The sequence below is a fragment of the Acyrthosiphon pisum genome, chromosome A2 (assembly GCF_005508785.2).
Source record: "Acyrthosiphon pisum isolate AL4f chromosome A2, pea_aphid_22Mar2018_4r6ur, whole genome shotgun sequence".
NCBI classification, from domain to species: domain Eukaryota; kingdom Metazoa; phylum Arthropoda; class Insecta; order Hemiptera; family Aphididae; genus Acyrthosiphon; species Acyrthosiphon pisum.
In genome coordinates, this window is record NC_042495.1 from 111,201,069 (window position 1) to 111,216,532 (window position 15,464).

The following is a 15,464-nucleotide window of genomic DNA, read 5'->3' on the forward strand; positions in this document are numbered from 1 at the left end:
AATATAAATTAGTTTTTTAGGCTTTCAGTGTTTATTTTCTGGAACTTATTCAGAAAACTTTGATGAACTTGTTAAATTTTACCTCGATACTGATAAGCTAACAGTTAAAAGCTTAAAACTGAACTACATATATGGTATACCAAACTTAATAAGCATGTAAAATATCCAAAAAATTGTTTAGAAGCGTTGAGATAGTGTGATAAAGAAATATTTCCCAATATACATTTTCTATTAAAAATACTATGCACTTTACCCGTTTCAACATCCACCCCCGAGAGAACTTTTTCTTGTCTCAAAAGATTGAAATCTTATCTACGAAACACAATGACTGAGGTATTTTCTGGATATTAAAATAAAAATGTATACCATTTTTTTAAACATTTTTTTGGTTTTAGACTCGACTTAATGGCTTAGCTATTCATAAAGAAATTCCACTAACAGCAGAAGAAGTTTTAAATGAATTGAGCAAAAAATCAAGAAAACTAGATTTTATTCTTTCATTTTTGAATGTATATTGTATATTATAGTATAATAGTTTCTATATTAGCAATATAATATTTAAATCTATAAATAATGGAATTTGTTGTTGATTAAAAAATTTTAAAAAAAAAATGGTCGTTAGGTAAAAGACTAGCTCCTTCAGTTTTACTTGAACCCCCCCCCCCTCCCCACATAAATTTTCTGAGCATGCCCCTGAATACGGACAAAAGAACTTATGTCCTATTACGGCGCACCTCAATTACATATTTTGTTTATTGTGTCAAGTCGTGTGGTGTTGTGGCGTATGTTATTGTAAATGTGTTAATGTAAGTATATACCTACTCAATCGTTCGAGTAACATTTTTACGAGGTTTGAAGATCGACTTATTATTTGCAGTTATGACGTTATGTGTAGACCACCGTACTGCACGTGTCAACGTGTTGTCAATAATTGTGCAAGAAGAATACCTACTTGAATATTATGATGTGTTATTCCCTAAATATCAGCGCTCACAGGTGATGTATAACCATATGAGGTACATAATTATAATAAACCTATACGTCATAATATTGTTATTTAATTAATTATATTTTAATCCCTGACGTTGAGTAATAGGTAATTGCTAATAGGTTCTATAATACCTTCAACAATGAATCATGAAATATTACTTTTTTAGATAATTTGTCTAACAAATAATAACTCGCGTTGAACCTCCTTAATTTCAACTGACGTTTTTTTAATGGAGGTGTGCCTATATAATACCCATCTATACTTATATGTTACTAGGTATCTTATAATTTAATAGTCACGGGTTACACTATAGTTCATCATAATATATGAGTCTCATACACTCATATACTGTGATGTACGTATGACAGATCATTGTATATTGTAAGTATAGGTTATAGGTAACGGTAATAATTACTGTCATTATACCTAACGATTGGTAGGCAAATTATAATGTGTTTTTAAATTACTTACCTATTAGTACATACTTATACCTATCTATTATACATTTGAGCAAATAGTTTTTTTTCATTCAAATCGTACCGATTGTATTGTTTTGTGTTTCATAAAAGTGTGATAATATTTTACCTACGTGATTTGTTTGTCACATTATCTAACTCGTTAAATCGAACGATATAAATAAGTAGAAGTATCATTAGTTCGTTATTATATTATTAGGTATTTAAACACATTTATCCTCCGTAATTGAAAAAGGAGACAAATCGTTTTTTTAACTGTTATAATGGTTAAAATTGAAAGGTCCAAAGTTGCACGTCGTTGCAGAGAGTCGAAGTAATGGTTGATGAATTTATGAGATTATGGCACCTACCTATTGGCTATTATAGTATATACCTAATGTAATATTATTATTTTATCCCATAAATGCATAAAATATGCTAAATATGTTTGGTGTGGGTAGGTAATAACTAATAATAAGTACCTATTAACTAATAAGTAATAGGTAAGGTACATACCAGGCACCGATTCCAAAAAAAATATCCATTGGATTGATTAAGTTTATTGTAATAAGTGACTTGTAATAATTTATAGGTACCTATTGTCAATTCATGTGGTTTTTTAATCATTGGTATTATAGATCATGGGAAAAATGTAAATTTTATATAAAATAATATAACTATATATTATCAATTTGCAGGAAAATCAATAAAAGTAAAACATTATTTTATGAGAGAATAGTAATATTAATCGAAAAGTTTAGATTCCAAAGAATATTATAAATGAATAATGATATCCCAATAGAATTAAATTTCATGGTTACAACTTATTTCACGCTATATTTTCACTGAAAGAATTTTAGTTTTTTTAAAAAACTAAAAAAATGGTTTTTATTTAACTTATTAGTGAAGTAAAAAGCAGAAAATAAATTCTGATGTCCTACCCGGTATGATGAGTATGAATCGTATGATGGTCCTTTCACTGTTGAAGTGTGCTCAAATAAAATCTGGTGGGCTTTACTTTCGGTATCATCTGAGGCCTTTTGCCTTTATATTAATACAATTATTGTTGTCCATTTAATCTTCATTTCATATTCATGACGGCACTTGTTCATACTTGGTAGGTTGGAGTTCATTATATTATATTATTATTCTCTAGTATTCTTATTTCTTTTATATTATAATAGTATCTGGATGAATATATTCACATCTTTAATTTTGATTTTCCCAGCTTTGCGCCAGGTTTTTATTTGAGCACACTTCAACAGTGAAAGTACCATCATACTCACTATACCAGGTCGAAGGACATCAAAATTGATTTTCTACTTTTAAGTTCACTAACAAAAACCTTTTTTAGTTTATTTAAAACCACATTTTATTTAACACTTTTTAGTAACAAAGTTTAATTCTCAAACATAAAATGGAAAGCATAAAAGGAGTCTTTTTGCAAAAATACGAACCCCGAGCCACCGTCGTCGTATCATCCACGTCGCGTGTGCGTTGGTGACCGAGGTTGACTCATAGGCGCAGTTATCCGTAGCCCCCCCCCCCCACTATTAAAATTATACTTTAGTTAAAAATATATATTATCAGAGTCTATGCAGCTGATAAATTTCTAGACACCCCTTCCCCTCTTGAAAATGTCCCTATAATTGCACCTATGGTGGTTGTTATTTGAAACAATCAAATTTTAGAAAAAGCTCTTCGTCATGCACAACTAAGAGCTCATCCTGATTCAAAATATATCTTGTTTATTTCTGTACGTTTAGCCGTTTTTGAGAAATAGCAAAGGACAAACATACAGACAGACAAACAGTTGACAAGATTCGTAGTTGAATAAAAAACCTTTGAAAAAAGCAATCTGTATTCTATAATATTTCGACTATAGGTATATACATTGTTTACATATTGTTCGATCGTTTCGAGGTTACTTTTATAATAACAATATTGTATAATACTGTAATGTTTATATTTCTATGACATTATTTTAAACTGAAAAATATGCTTTATTGAAAACTAATCGGTAGTCTACAGGGTACGTCCATGGGTATAGTTTTTCCAGCTGTGCGCAAATCGTCAAACGTGCTGTAACTAATGCATGATAATATTATAATGTTATATTATGTAAGCTACAGCTGCAGTACAATTTTAAGGTACAAATTTAAATTACAATTTTACAGTTAAACAGCGACATATGCGATGTGCCTGCGTATATTCCGTCCTAGGCGTTCTATAAACACATATATTATATATGTATTTATAATGCGTGTCAGTGGGAATGTAAATTGCCGTTATTGTTATAATACATCTAAAGGTAGTTACTTAAATACTTGACCTATATAGTATCTATATTATAATATGATGATAATACGATGTCTATATTATTATATATTTATATCCATCTAAAATGTAAATTACTCGCCATGTACCTACCTATACCTACCTATATTCATATATAATGTAATATATTTATTGAAATAAAGTTATTCGCCATACTGTAGACTTGTATATAAAGGCATATTATGTTCTTATATTATATTACAGTATTATACAAATATGAAATTATAATTTAGTCCACTGGGTCAGCCGATTAAAACGCCCCAGCCTCACTGACCTATATAATATATATATATTATAATATATCATCAGGCACTTATAAAATTGATTTAATTTTGTAAATTGCAACAAGACCGAGACAATTATAACAAATTCAACGATAGTGAATAGGAATTTAATATTATAGCGAGCAACAGTTGAACAGTTTAATTGTCGTATCTATTACCTACCTGTACGGTTGTACGTAATGGACATGAAGCTTTCGTAAGCATGCCAGTGTACTTATACAGATTACAGGTATTAAATAATGACCTGCTGTGGATAAAATTATTTTTACATTCCAAGTCCATCACAAATGATGGTTCTTTTTCACCGGTCGTGCTTTCAGCGGTTAAATTATGCAAGTGTAATTATTTTTTCAACATAATTTATTCACGCCATGCAACATGAACAATAAACAAAATTGATAAAGTATATGAATTAATACCTATATATATACCCACAAACATAAATTACACGTCCGTGAAGTCAGCCCTTCAACTTTATTAAAAGATTTCGCAAATCATGCTCTGCAGAGAAATTAATAATTTTTGATAATTTGCAAGTGCAATTGCAAATCATATTGTCAGGCATACATGATTTAATGTTGACCCAGAAAATCCAAACAGGCCTCAAAACATTCCCTATAATATGTTATAGGTACTGCTATAGTTATAGCAAGAGTTTGTGACTTACAAGTGCAATCCTATAGTTTGCAAGTCAGATGTATATTAGTATATTTATAACTTTGTTGAAGGGCTGCATGGGTTATGAACTATTATGAGTATAAAACGTTGAAAGCTCATCCGGCTTGGTAAATTCTGGGATCGGACTAGAGTTTGCAAATATATACTAAGTCCATTGGGAATGGTTGTGAATTTGGTTGGACTTTCTATAAGTAAACATATTGAAAGGCGTCGTGAATTTGGCCCTGATATGCAAAAATCTGCAATATTTTCATTTTCTAGATATAATTTGTACTTACAAATTCTGGACGTCGAACGTAAAACAGTGATCGGCTGTACGCCTGTACAGTAGGTGTCAAGAGGAGTCACTGTAATGGATGTGTTGAATTTGAATTCAATGATATATAAAATTATTGTATACGAAAAACGGTTCTGAGCAAAGATAGTGAACTTAAGTAGAATTTTGTATTAGATTTTCAAATTTTGGATATACATAGAACATTATTTATGCATTTCTAACCCAAAATAATTTGAACATTTTCGTGGTTTGTATAAATTTTGTGAAAATTCTAACTTTAATCGCTCATAATTGATTTCACTCGACTTTTTTTTAATTTCCACTAATAACAATTAATGAATAACCTCGTATTAAGTTTTCAAGTTTTTTGACCAAGTGAACATTTTTATTGACGTTTGTCGAAAACTGACTGAGTAAGAATCTCCGTTTTCCTTAATTTTTTTGTTTTTCTTGACGCTTTTGAAAAGTACTGGGAATGTTTAATTTTTGGAGTACTCTTGAATGTACCAACTAGATTCAATTACCAGAAAAGGTACTGAAATTGAAAAAATAAACATTATTTTGACTACTTATCGTGGACAGACACAGAAAAAAAACATATCATTGTAAAATCAATACTTTCTTCATTCTCCTCAGAATCTAAAATGTTGTATTTGCTTATATTTAGAATAAATATACAAATATTGATGGAACTTATGAAGTCTTTCATTGTATAAAATTATCTTAGGGAAATTGCAAACTGTCAATTACTAAATAGAACATAATATATGTCAAGGTTACAAAAAGGTTTTGTTTTAGGAAAAAATATGAGTCTAACAGCCAAACAGGTGTAAAAAACGTCAAATATCCATATTATTATTAGATTATTATTTATAGAATTTAAAACAATAGCCTTGAATTTGATAACACATTTACACTTGTTTTATGCTGCTTTTATTAAAACACCAAATCATTACCTATAATATTTTATTATAATATATTATGTTTAAAATTATTACCTAATTTCTACAAATTCAATAAGTACTTGTCTTACCTTATACACATTTAAAACCGTTAAATTGATTATTATTTTAGGTCCTGAGTCCAGTGATCTACTTTAAATATGTACATATTATATAAATATATTTTAATATTATATATTATACAGGTACATACACTCATGATACGGTTGCTCTAAACGTTCGGTATCCCTAATACATGTACCGGTGGGCTGTTATATGATGGCAATTAGTCACGAAATAAAAATATTGGCTATATGCTATAGGCATATTGACTTGTCCGTCAAAACGTCTGCAAGTGTATAATTTTTTTCGTAATCTTAATGACAGTTGTATTTCTCTTGAAATACATATTAGAGTGCCATACCGGTTTTTTCTTTTAGGAAATCTTCCAATTGCACTATAATTTTAGGTTCAGCTCCTCTGAGGTTATACGCCTATTGCCTATATATTATATTACCTATAATAATATTGTAATAGCTGTGCAAGAAGCCAAGGCATAGTAATTCTATACTCAGGTGTTTGCTATTGCACATCGATCGTTCCAAATAATACAATAATTTAATATTACATTCTCGGAAAAAGATCGATGCATCATTTGTTTAGGGGGGGTTGGCGCATACACATAATTATGTACAAATAACTACACATAATACAATATTATTATGTCGATTATTTTTTAACGTAACTATAAGTATACAATATGACTTGTGACGGTGGTTTATGAAGGAAAATGCGTATTATTTCGTCGACCACGTGATTTAAAATATTATATCATTTACGTTGTGTAAGAAAAATAAAACCGCAGTGTTTTCACTGCGAGAACCGCATATAATATTGTAATGTTGTATTGTAGGTATATAATAGGTACATACATACAATTTAGGCAATCCCGTGATACGCGTATATGTCATTATGAGTCGTTTAATTATATACGTACTAATGTACTATTATAGTATAACTAGCAATCATAAATGCACAATAATGCATCTGATAGGACTAGGAGAGAGGCGAGCTCTTCGCGAACGGTGTAGGTCGATGCAACTGATGCAACTCATCGGATGACGGGATACTGGTCGATGATAATAATATTATACTCGGCAGTCGTGGGTATGGGTATGTCATTAATCATTATATTATATCATTTTAATCTGATTTATAATTACATAATGTGTGCCCAAACCTAACCCTACAATGCCCAATCACACAATGGTGACGACCCTGACTTGACGATATAATACTATAAAAATTCGTAAAATTCTGAGAGTGAGTGCGTGACCTTCATGAACATTGGTGAAATAATATAATATTACATTTTGATCTTATTAAATAGTACGGATACGATGGATCGAAAACAAAAACCTGTGTTGACAGGTGACGGGATGAATCACTGAAATTCCGCGTTAAAAATCTGCTATGGTTGGTAGACAGAGGGCATGGTCGTCTTCGAGTAAATTCCATGATGGAGGGGGGGAATACCACTTTTAATAATTAATAACAATCGCCCCTAATCCCCATCGCTCTCTCAGGGACGCGCCTGACAGAGGAGGTGTCATGACCTTACACAATCCGTTGCACTAATTTATTATGTTACGCGAAATTTGGACCTTCTGCATTTCTGCATTATATACATAATATTATTATGTATAGCTAATTTAGCTATTTATAGTATTTTATATGATTATTATACCTATTTGTAATCTTTAAACATTTTAATTTATGCGTACGAAAAGACGGACAGTTTGGCTAAAGTATAACAAGCTCTCAGCAGAAACACTGTGCCCACATTAAAGTCCCAATAGATGACCCATTGAGTAATAATTGCAACCCAGATGGCTCCCAACCATTCTTTGTTGGTCCCCAGACGGCTCCCGTCGATAAACGTTTCACTACGAATATGTAAATATATTGGTAAATGACTCCGGTATTCGACATTTGATTTCACGGTTTGTTCTTAAAGTGAACTTCCAAACATTATGCTATTATTGCTATTTTGACAGGAATTATTTCTATAACTGTCTTAATCTGGCCCTACCTTAGATCATATACTAGTATGCTATATGATCTAAGGGCCCTACTAAAAATTTTGTCGATCAACATTTTATTAAAACCAAAATAAAGTATTTATGTATCATGGCAAATAACGGGAATCCACACACCTGCTGTTGGATCTATTGCAATACAGATACTCGGAGCAGTTGGAGCTGCAGAAATATGTAGTTATTACGATCGGTTAAAAGTGTATCAGTCTGCGCTTGTAGTGAGTAGTGACTATAATATAATATATATATATATATATTATGTTATTCTATATGCCGAAAACTTATAACACGCTATACCTACCTGTTGATGGAAATCTGTCGTTCGGAAACGGGGTCCCGTGATTTACTACCGACTTTAGAAGGAATGATCAGAAACCGCAAATTTACGACAAACATTTGAATAATATTCAAATCCGCACGACTAACCTCCACCCTTTCCGCCCAACGAAAGTATACTGGTCTCGAGCAACAACAGTATACGGTATACCTATTACCTACACTGTAAATTGTATACATCATGGTATACCATTAACATTGTACATATTTTGTACCTATTTAATAATATATACGATTTTACCTGCAGCCGTCGCGAGGCTCAACTATACGTAGTGAATACCTAACGTCGTAAAGTTATGGGTACCTTATACGATAACATTATATACCGTTCAGGTCCGGTATCCGGGAAATCCCAACACACACCGTTACATTGAAAATATATTATAATATTGTAGTGTGTACGAGTTTTACAACGTTCACTTCATCACTTTTGTACAAATTGTAATAATAATAATAATTATTATTAGGTACGATAGTACTCCAACGTGATGTATTATCCACGATAAGTATACGTTTGTAATTTGCATCGATGTACATTGCATATTGCTAACCTAACCTAACCTAACCGGGCGCTCGGGAATAGGGCCACAACATTAACCTTTTTTCATAAAGGTATACGGTAATTGGACCTCTACAGTAGAGAGTTTTTGCATAACGCCGGTTAAAAATAACGTATGAACCCGTTAACGTTATTTACCAAAACAAGTCTTTGCGCATGCGCACCAAATATCGGTACGGTTATTTGATTATCGTAATCGGTTATTTTAATTATTTTAACGGGCACCGTATTGCTGGTTATTATCGGTCATATCTCATCAATCGGTTATATTATCTAGTCCTGTGACTTAGGTCAAAGTTTACGCTGGTATTACAGCTGTTTTCTTTATCAGTCACCGGTTTTTGGTATCCCGCTTTTTATGAATCTAAAATGTTGATATCAAAAAGGTTACAGTCATAAACCTGTTTATATGTCAATGGTTAATATTTGTTATGGTAACAATTTACAATGTGATAAAATATTTTAACGAAATATTATATATCCGGTAATGCAAAAACTAAAGTTGCAACGTTTATACATTACCGAATAATTTAACCGAACGTTATTTCTGCCGGAGTGTTTTACTGGCGTTGTGCAAAAACTCTCTAGTTTTACATTTATAACAGGTTGACCCGGTGCTTGGGCCACTATTTTTAATGATTTTTATTTATTGTATCCCGTAATTGAGCCTCTAAATTAATATATCATATTATATACATTTTTACGAGTTTTTACGCACAAAATCGTTTCTATTATGTCTTACTGCAATTGTTTTTTAATTTGTGTATGGATATATCATACTGTCAGTACAACAGGGCCGCATATTATCAAAATGGTAAATTGTTCAGGAGAGCATTTTTAATATTTAATAACTTACAAGTTACAGTAATTTGCAAGGCTGGGCATTAACGAGTTAATAAGTTAAAGTTAAGTTACTTTTAACTAAGTTAATTAACGCGTTACTTTTTCCTAGTTTGCTGGTGCACGAAAGGGCTGTGTCGTGTCCTAACATTGCCCTGCTGAAAAATTCGTGTACCGGATCGTCCATTAGCACATTGATGACACTAGATGCCCCTGTAGAAGATAGCGGGATCGAGACGTCGTTATCTGTACCTAGTCTCGTCGTCTTTGCTACTGTTACAAAAAATAGAAGCCGACATGCAGCTTATAGTAACGGATACGGTAACCTGCGTTGGCCGTAGTGATGAGGGGACGGTAACCGCAGTCACGCCTAGACGTCCGCGCCGTTCAGTGTGGAGCCGGACTAAGAAATTTGTGAGGCGAATGTTCTGTTGTGGTGCGATGGACCACGCAGACGTATAATAGATGACTTTATATGGTTATATTACGATTATTTGGGCGTCCCCTCCCCCACAGTTAAAGAGCTTGTGTATAAATTATGGCTATGCTACTGTAATAATGTATAATAAATAAATTGTATAATATGTAAATAATTTTATATGTAAATAATTGTGTATGTACCTAAATTAATTCGAATAAAATTGTGTGTTATGTCATATTATATTATTTGGTTTTTATTTGATAATATTATTATTAGATAATATGTCAACACGCTATTGTGTAAAATTAATTAATGCGGTTTGTGGAAATTTTATGTATTTTTTTCAGGTATACTGACGGTTTTTTTTTAACCAGTGTAAAATCTCACAAGAAAGTTTTGTCTTAAATTATCAAGCTTTTTGACTAAGGAAAAAAAAATTTTACTAACAGGATATCTACACCGAAAAAAACTAAAAACACTGCGATATCATGGAAAGAATGATATGTGTAATATTAATTGATCTCCGTGGGTTTGAATTTCTCCGAATTGCTTGATAAATTTATATTTTTTTCTAGTTTGTTCTATTTTAGAATACATGGCTGGGCATTAATGAGTTAAAAATGTAAAGTTAAGTTTAAAAACTAAAAGTTAACTTACTTTTAACTTCTTAACTTAACTAGTTACTTTTGCTTTTCACTTACTTAACTGTTAACTTACTACATTTTTTTTTTAATTAACGTGAAATTAACGAATTAATTTTTCATTTTAAGAAGTTAAGTTAATTTATTTTGTAGCCTATTTCGTTTTCATGTCAAAAAATATTTAGGTACCGTGAATTGTTTAAAGTTAACAATTTATATCATTCAAATGTAGCTTATATGGAAATACTGTATAAACTATAAAGTATAAACACTATATAGCAGCGGCATGGTGAAGTGAAGTATTTTATCGGGCAATTTATTTTTTGAATGACCTACCGGCTACCTGTTAAGGTACCACCCCTTGACTACTTAATATAATACTTATTGTTTAAGTTATTATTCTTATTAAATATCATCTTCGGATGAAGTTAATCTTGTGAGTACTACAATTTCTCACTAAATCCAGTACTCACCCAACCGGCACCCCTTTAAAACTATCGGGAAACTGTCCTTCAAAATCACGGTCAACACGCCACTGCTTTATACCTAGTCTATAATTTAGTCTTAGGTTGGAAAAAAATTGAGTACACAAACGTTGTTTAAACAAATTAACTTTTTTTTAACTTAATAAAAAGTTAACAAAAAGTGTGTATTAACTTTTAACTTAACTGAGTTAACCTATAGTTAAATAAACTTTTAACTTTAAACTTTTTGTTATTGGTGCATATTAACTTAACTGAGTTTAAAAAAATCATTAACTTTCCCAGCCTTGGTAGTTTGTAAGTTATCTTCAGCCACATAGAAGTATAACAAATTGTCTTCTAAAATTGCTTGTATTTGATGACGCCTTTTTAAAATCTTAAGCTTACCATTTACTAGGGATAGTATTTATTTATAAAAATAATAAATATTTTGAGATATGGCCTTATTGCATTCATAATTTTATTAACAAGCCATTTATATTACCATATTTTTCTAATAATTAATAATTACTGATGAGAATAATATTATTATAATTGTATTTCATACATAATATTGTTAGATTCTGAGCGAATCTAAACTTCGGCTTAAGTGGAGGTCAAAACTTAAAATACACAGTAGTTTTAAAAAGTGACAAAAAAAACCAAAAAAAAAAAAATGAAGAAAAAACAGAAATGTTTAAGCAAAACCAGTTTTGACAAAATCGACATGATTTTTTTTTGTGTACCTAACTAAAAAAAAGTTACCGTAGATAATGAAATTGTATTAAATTAAAAATTCTTATGATTGGACGATTTGGTCATTTTCTATAAATATTTATATTGATTTCAACCATATTTTAATGTAGGAAGGCTGTATTGTACCGGTATGCAGCTTTTATCAAGGTATTTTTTCAAGAAATATTTATAATTATTTGAACGTAATTAGGCCATATTTTATTTTTTGATTTATTTATTATAATTTTGACCTCTTGAATGCACCAACTAGATTCACTTTCCTATCGAACAAGATACTTTTGAAAAAAATTGAAGCAGTTTCACTTCCTCAAACGGTGATGACAGATACAATAAAAAAAACACCCACCATTGTATAGAATCTAGAATAAAATAATGATAAATCATGGATAATCATGAATCATGATGTTCATTACAATGCAAGTAAGCAACTAATAATGCCAAATTCAAATTTGTCCACCAAGCCCCTATATAATATAGCTCACACTTGCGGATCCCTAAGGCTCAGGGGACAGTTTGGGACCTTCACGCATACCTACGTGCGTGGTATCAAATAAGATGTATAATATAACCTGCGATATTTATCCCAGGGGGGGGGGGGCTCCAGGGGGCCTAGTGGCCCAGCCCCCCAGACATAATTTTTTTAAATATAAATATTATATATTAAATAACAAATAACCAAAATCTAAACTTCTTTTCACATTGTCACTTTATATATCAAATAATCAATAATTTATTTATCACATTGATTACCTATACGGCTATACCTACTATTATGACAACATTTTTAGTAAAGTATAATATTTTATTATAATTGAATTTGTGTTGTAAAAACATTGTGCTCTTCCCCCCAGATCATTGCTCTGGATCCGTGCCTGAATTTTATCCTCCATTGTCTTTATATGTATATAATACAATATAATATAACCTATTTTATCAATTAATGTACCATACTACCATGTTTGATGGTACTCTAAATTGACGCGGATCCGAAGGTAATTAATATCATAGTAGGTTACTAATTAAAACTGTAGTAATGCTATAATAATTTATCACCTACGCGCAGGCGTGTCTTAATCTAAAATAATTGTAAACGTAATTACATATTAGATCACGTATTAAAAAGAAAGGGGTTCGATTTATTAGTCTATGTGGTACGGGTAATGGTGCTATAGGTGCCCGGACTGGGTCATACGAATTAATTACCATAATGCATTATGATATTTCATGATAGTATGAACACAAATTTAGATTATTATGTGGGCTGATCCCGGAAGTACTGCAACTCCGGGCCAACCCGCGGTGGAGCAGGAGCAAGCTCCTAATCTCCACCAATATTTCAAAAATTAGTTTAACATTTGAATCACTAAATAAGTGATTTATCAGATGTTAAACTGATAAGAACAGATACTACACTTTTGATCTTAGCCATTAGGCCGAGAAGCGATGTCTAAGCATTGACAAACGCGAAACTAAATAGAAACCCTTGCACGTGTGACGTGTGGAGGCGCATACCAAACGAAGAGTCATTCACTCGTGTTTAAAGTTACTTTGGATACGAATAGCATTGTTAAGTACGTCTCTATTATAATTAGAACGGTAATTTTTGATTTTAATAAAGATGTTGCAATGTCGTTTGCGTTTCGTTGAATGGAAATTGGTATCGTCGTTGTATGTACGAGACTGACTGGTTTGTCCGCGCCATCTACTGATCGTTTCACGCAACAAACTTCTACGTACTAGGCGCCACACACGCTTTTTAAAATGTTTTCAATATGCAAATTTAATGAAATCTTAGAAACTACACTATACGCCAAATTAGTATACTACACGTCATAATACAGGATACATTTTGATTCTGAGCTGAGAAAAGAGTGTATTGATTTATCATACTAAGCATAAATAATCTAAATAATAAATTATTATTTTATAGTATTATACTTATTAATTATTTTTAAGTTTAATATCTGTGATGATATATCGCTGCTGTTGAGATCATTGAACTACGTGATAAAATCATGGACATATTTTCTTATATTAATATAATATTTTCAATGGGTAAAATTAATTTCTATGATTATAAAACAAGGTGTTAGTAACGATTAACGAATATTATGATTATCAAGTTTCTTTATTCAATGTATCAATAATAATTTTTATAATGTATTATGTATAAATGTATAATAGACACCGAAAAGCAAGGGGGGCATGTCCCTCTCTTCCCTCCCTCCCCCAATGGACGTCCTTGGTTATAAACTTACAACAATCATCACAAAATTGGCTCTGCTGAACGCAAATTTGCCATGTTGCGCGTGGGCCAGAGAGATAAAACACAAAATGCGCCGACATCCCATTTTTAATTTTTTTACTTGAAAATTGGCATTTCGATTACACCCTGATTTAGTAACACGATTGGCGATTGCCTACTGATCCCTTTTGATTTTTATCTGATAAAATCATAACTGGATTGCACACCAAATAAAATAACATGTATTATTAATTACAAATCCGATAATTATCTAATCAAATAGTCTTTACTCACAAGAATGCAGTTTCAGAACATCTTGTTAAGTCGATAAACAGACGTAAATTATGTCAATGTTTCAGAGAATTGCCGCAGTACCTATATATTATTTCTACATTTAAATCAATTTTTGACGTTTTTATTTAAGTTATAGTTTTTAACTGTAGATTATTTTTTATTTTCTTCGATGTTATTTTTGGCACATTGTTGTTAATTGTTATTTTATTAATTATTACCAAAATGAACTAGTTAAATTATTATAAATGCATATTTATAAGCCACGTAATATCATTTCTATCCAATAAAAGCTCACCTATATTTAGTTAAGTATTATATTGGTACCTATGTATATAAATTATAAAATATATATTATTATGCGCGACCTATAAGTTATAATTGATCGTTTGTATTCAAACAAAACGAGTTGTTTTACTTAATCTTATTCACACAAATCGAATTTAATAATTCGCGTATACGTGGTGTTATACAATTTTAAATTTGGCATTATATGTAGATACCACCTCTTGTTTTAATTAAATATTCACGTAAATCTTCAACCTACTATGTATATCAATGCAGTATAAGATCTACATATCGGGCGTCGGCGATGATAATATTAAATAGGTACACAATTTTTTAACCATATAATATCTTAATATCTTATATATTATAAATTATATTTTATATAATGCATATAATTTATTGTTGTAATTATATACTTATTAGTTATACCTATATATATATATATATATATATATATATATATATTTATATTATATAGGTGCAAAATTATATAAAAAATACATAGGTTATTTACAAAAGTTTAAAATGTAAAGCTTAAAAACGGACATTGTTTTAAAATGTGGT

The 15,464-nt window shown here is 30.8% G+C and overlaps 1 protein-coding gene and 1 non-coding gene across 2 annotated transcripts in view; both read right to left on the bottom strand.

Moving 5' to 3' along the window:
- LOC100167311 (zinc finger protein 593) overlaps window positions 1–15,464 on the bottom strand; it is a 37,887-nt gene that overhangs the window by 18,198 nt on the left and 4,225 nt on the right. The window lies entirely within an intron of this gene.
- LOC115034354 lies at window positions 13,328–13,521 on the bottom strand. Its single transcript, XR_003839719.1, has one exon. It is a non-coding gene; the product is annotated as a U2 spliceosomal RNA (small nuclear RNA).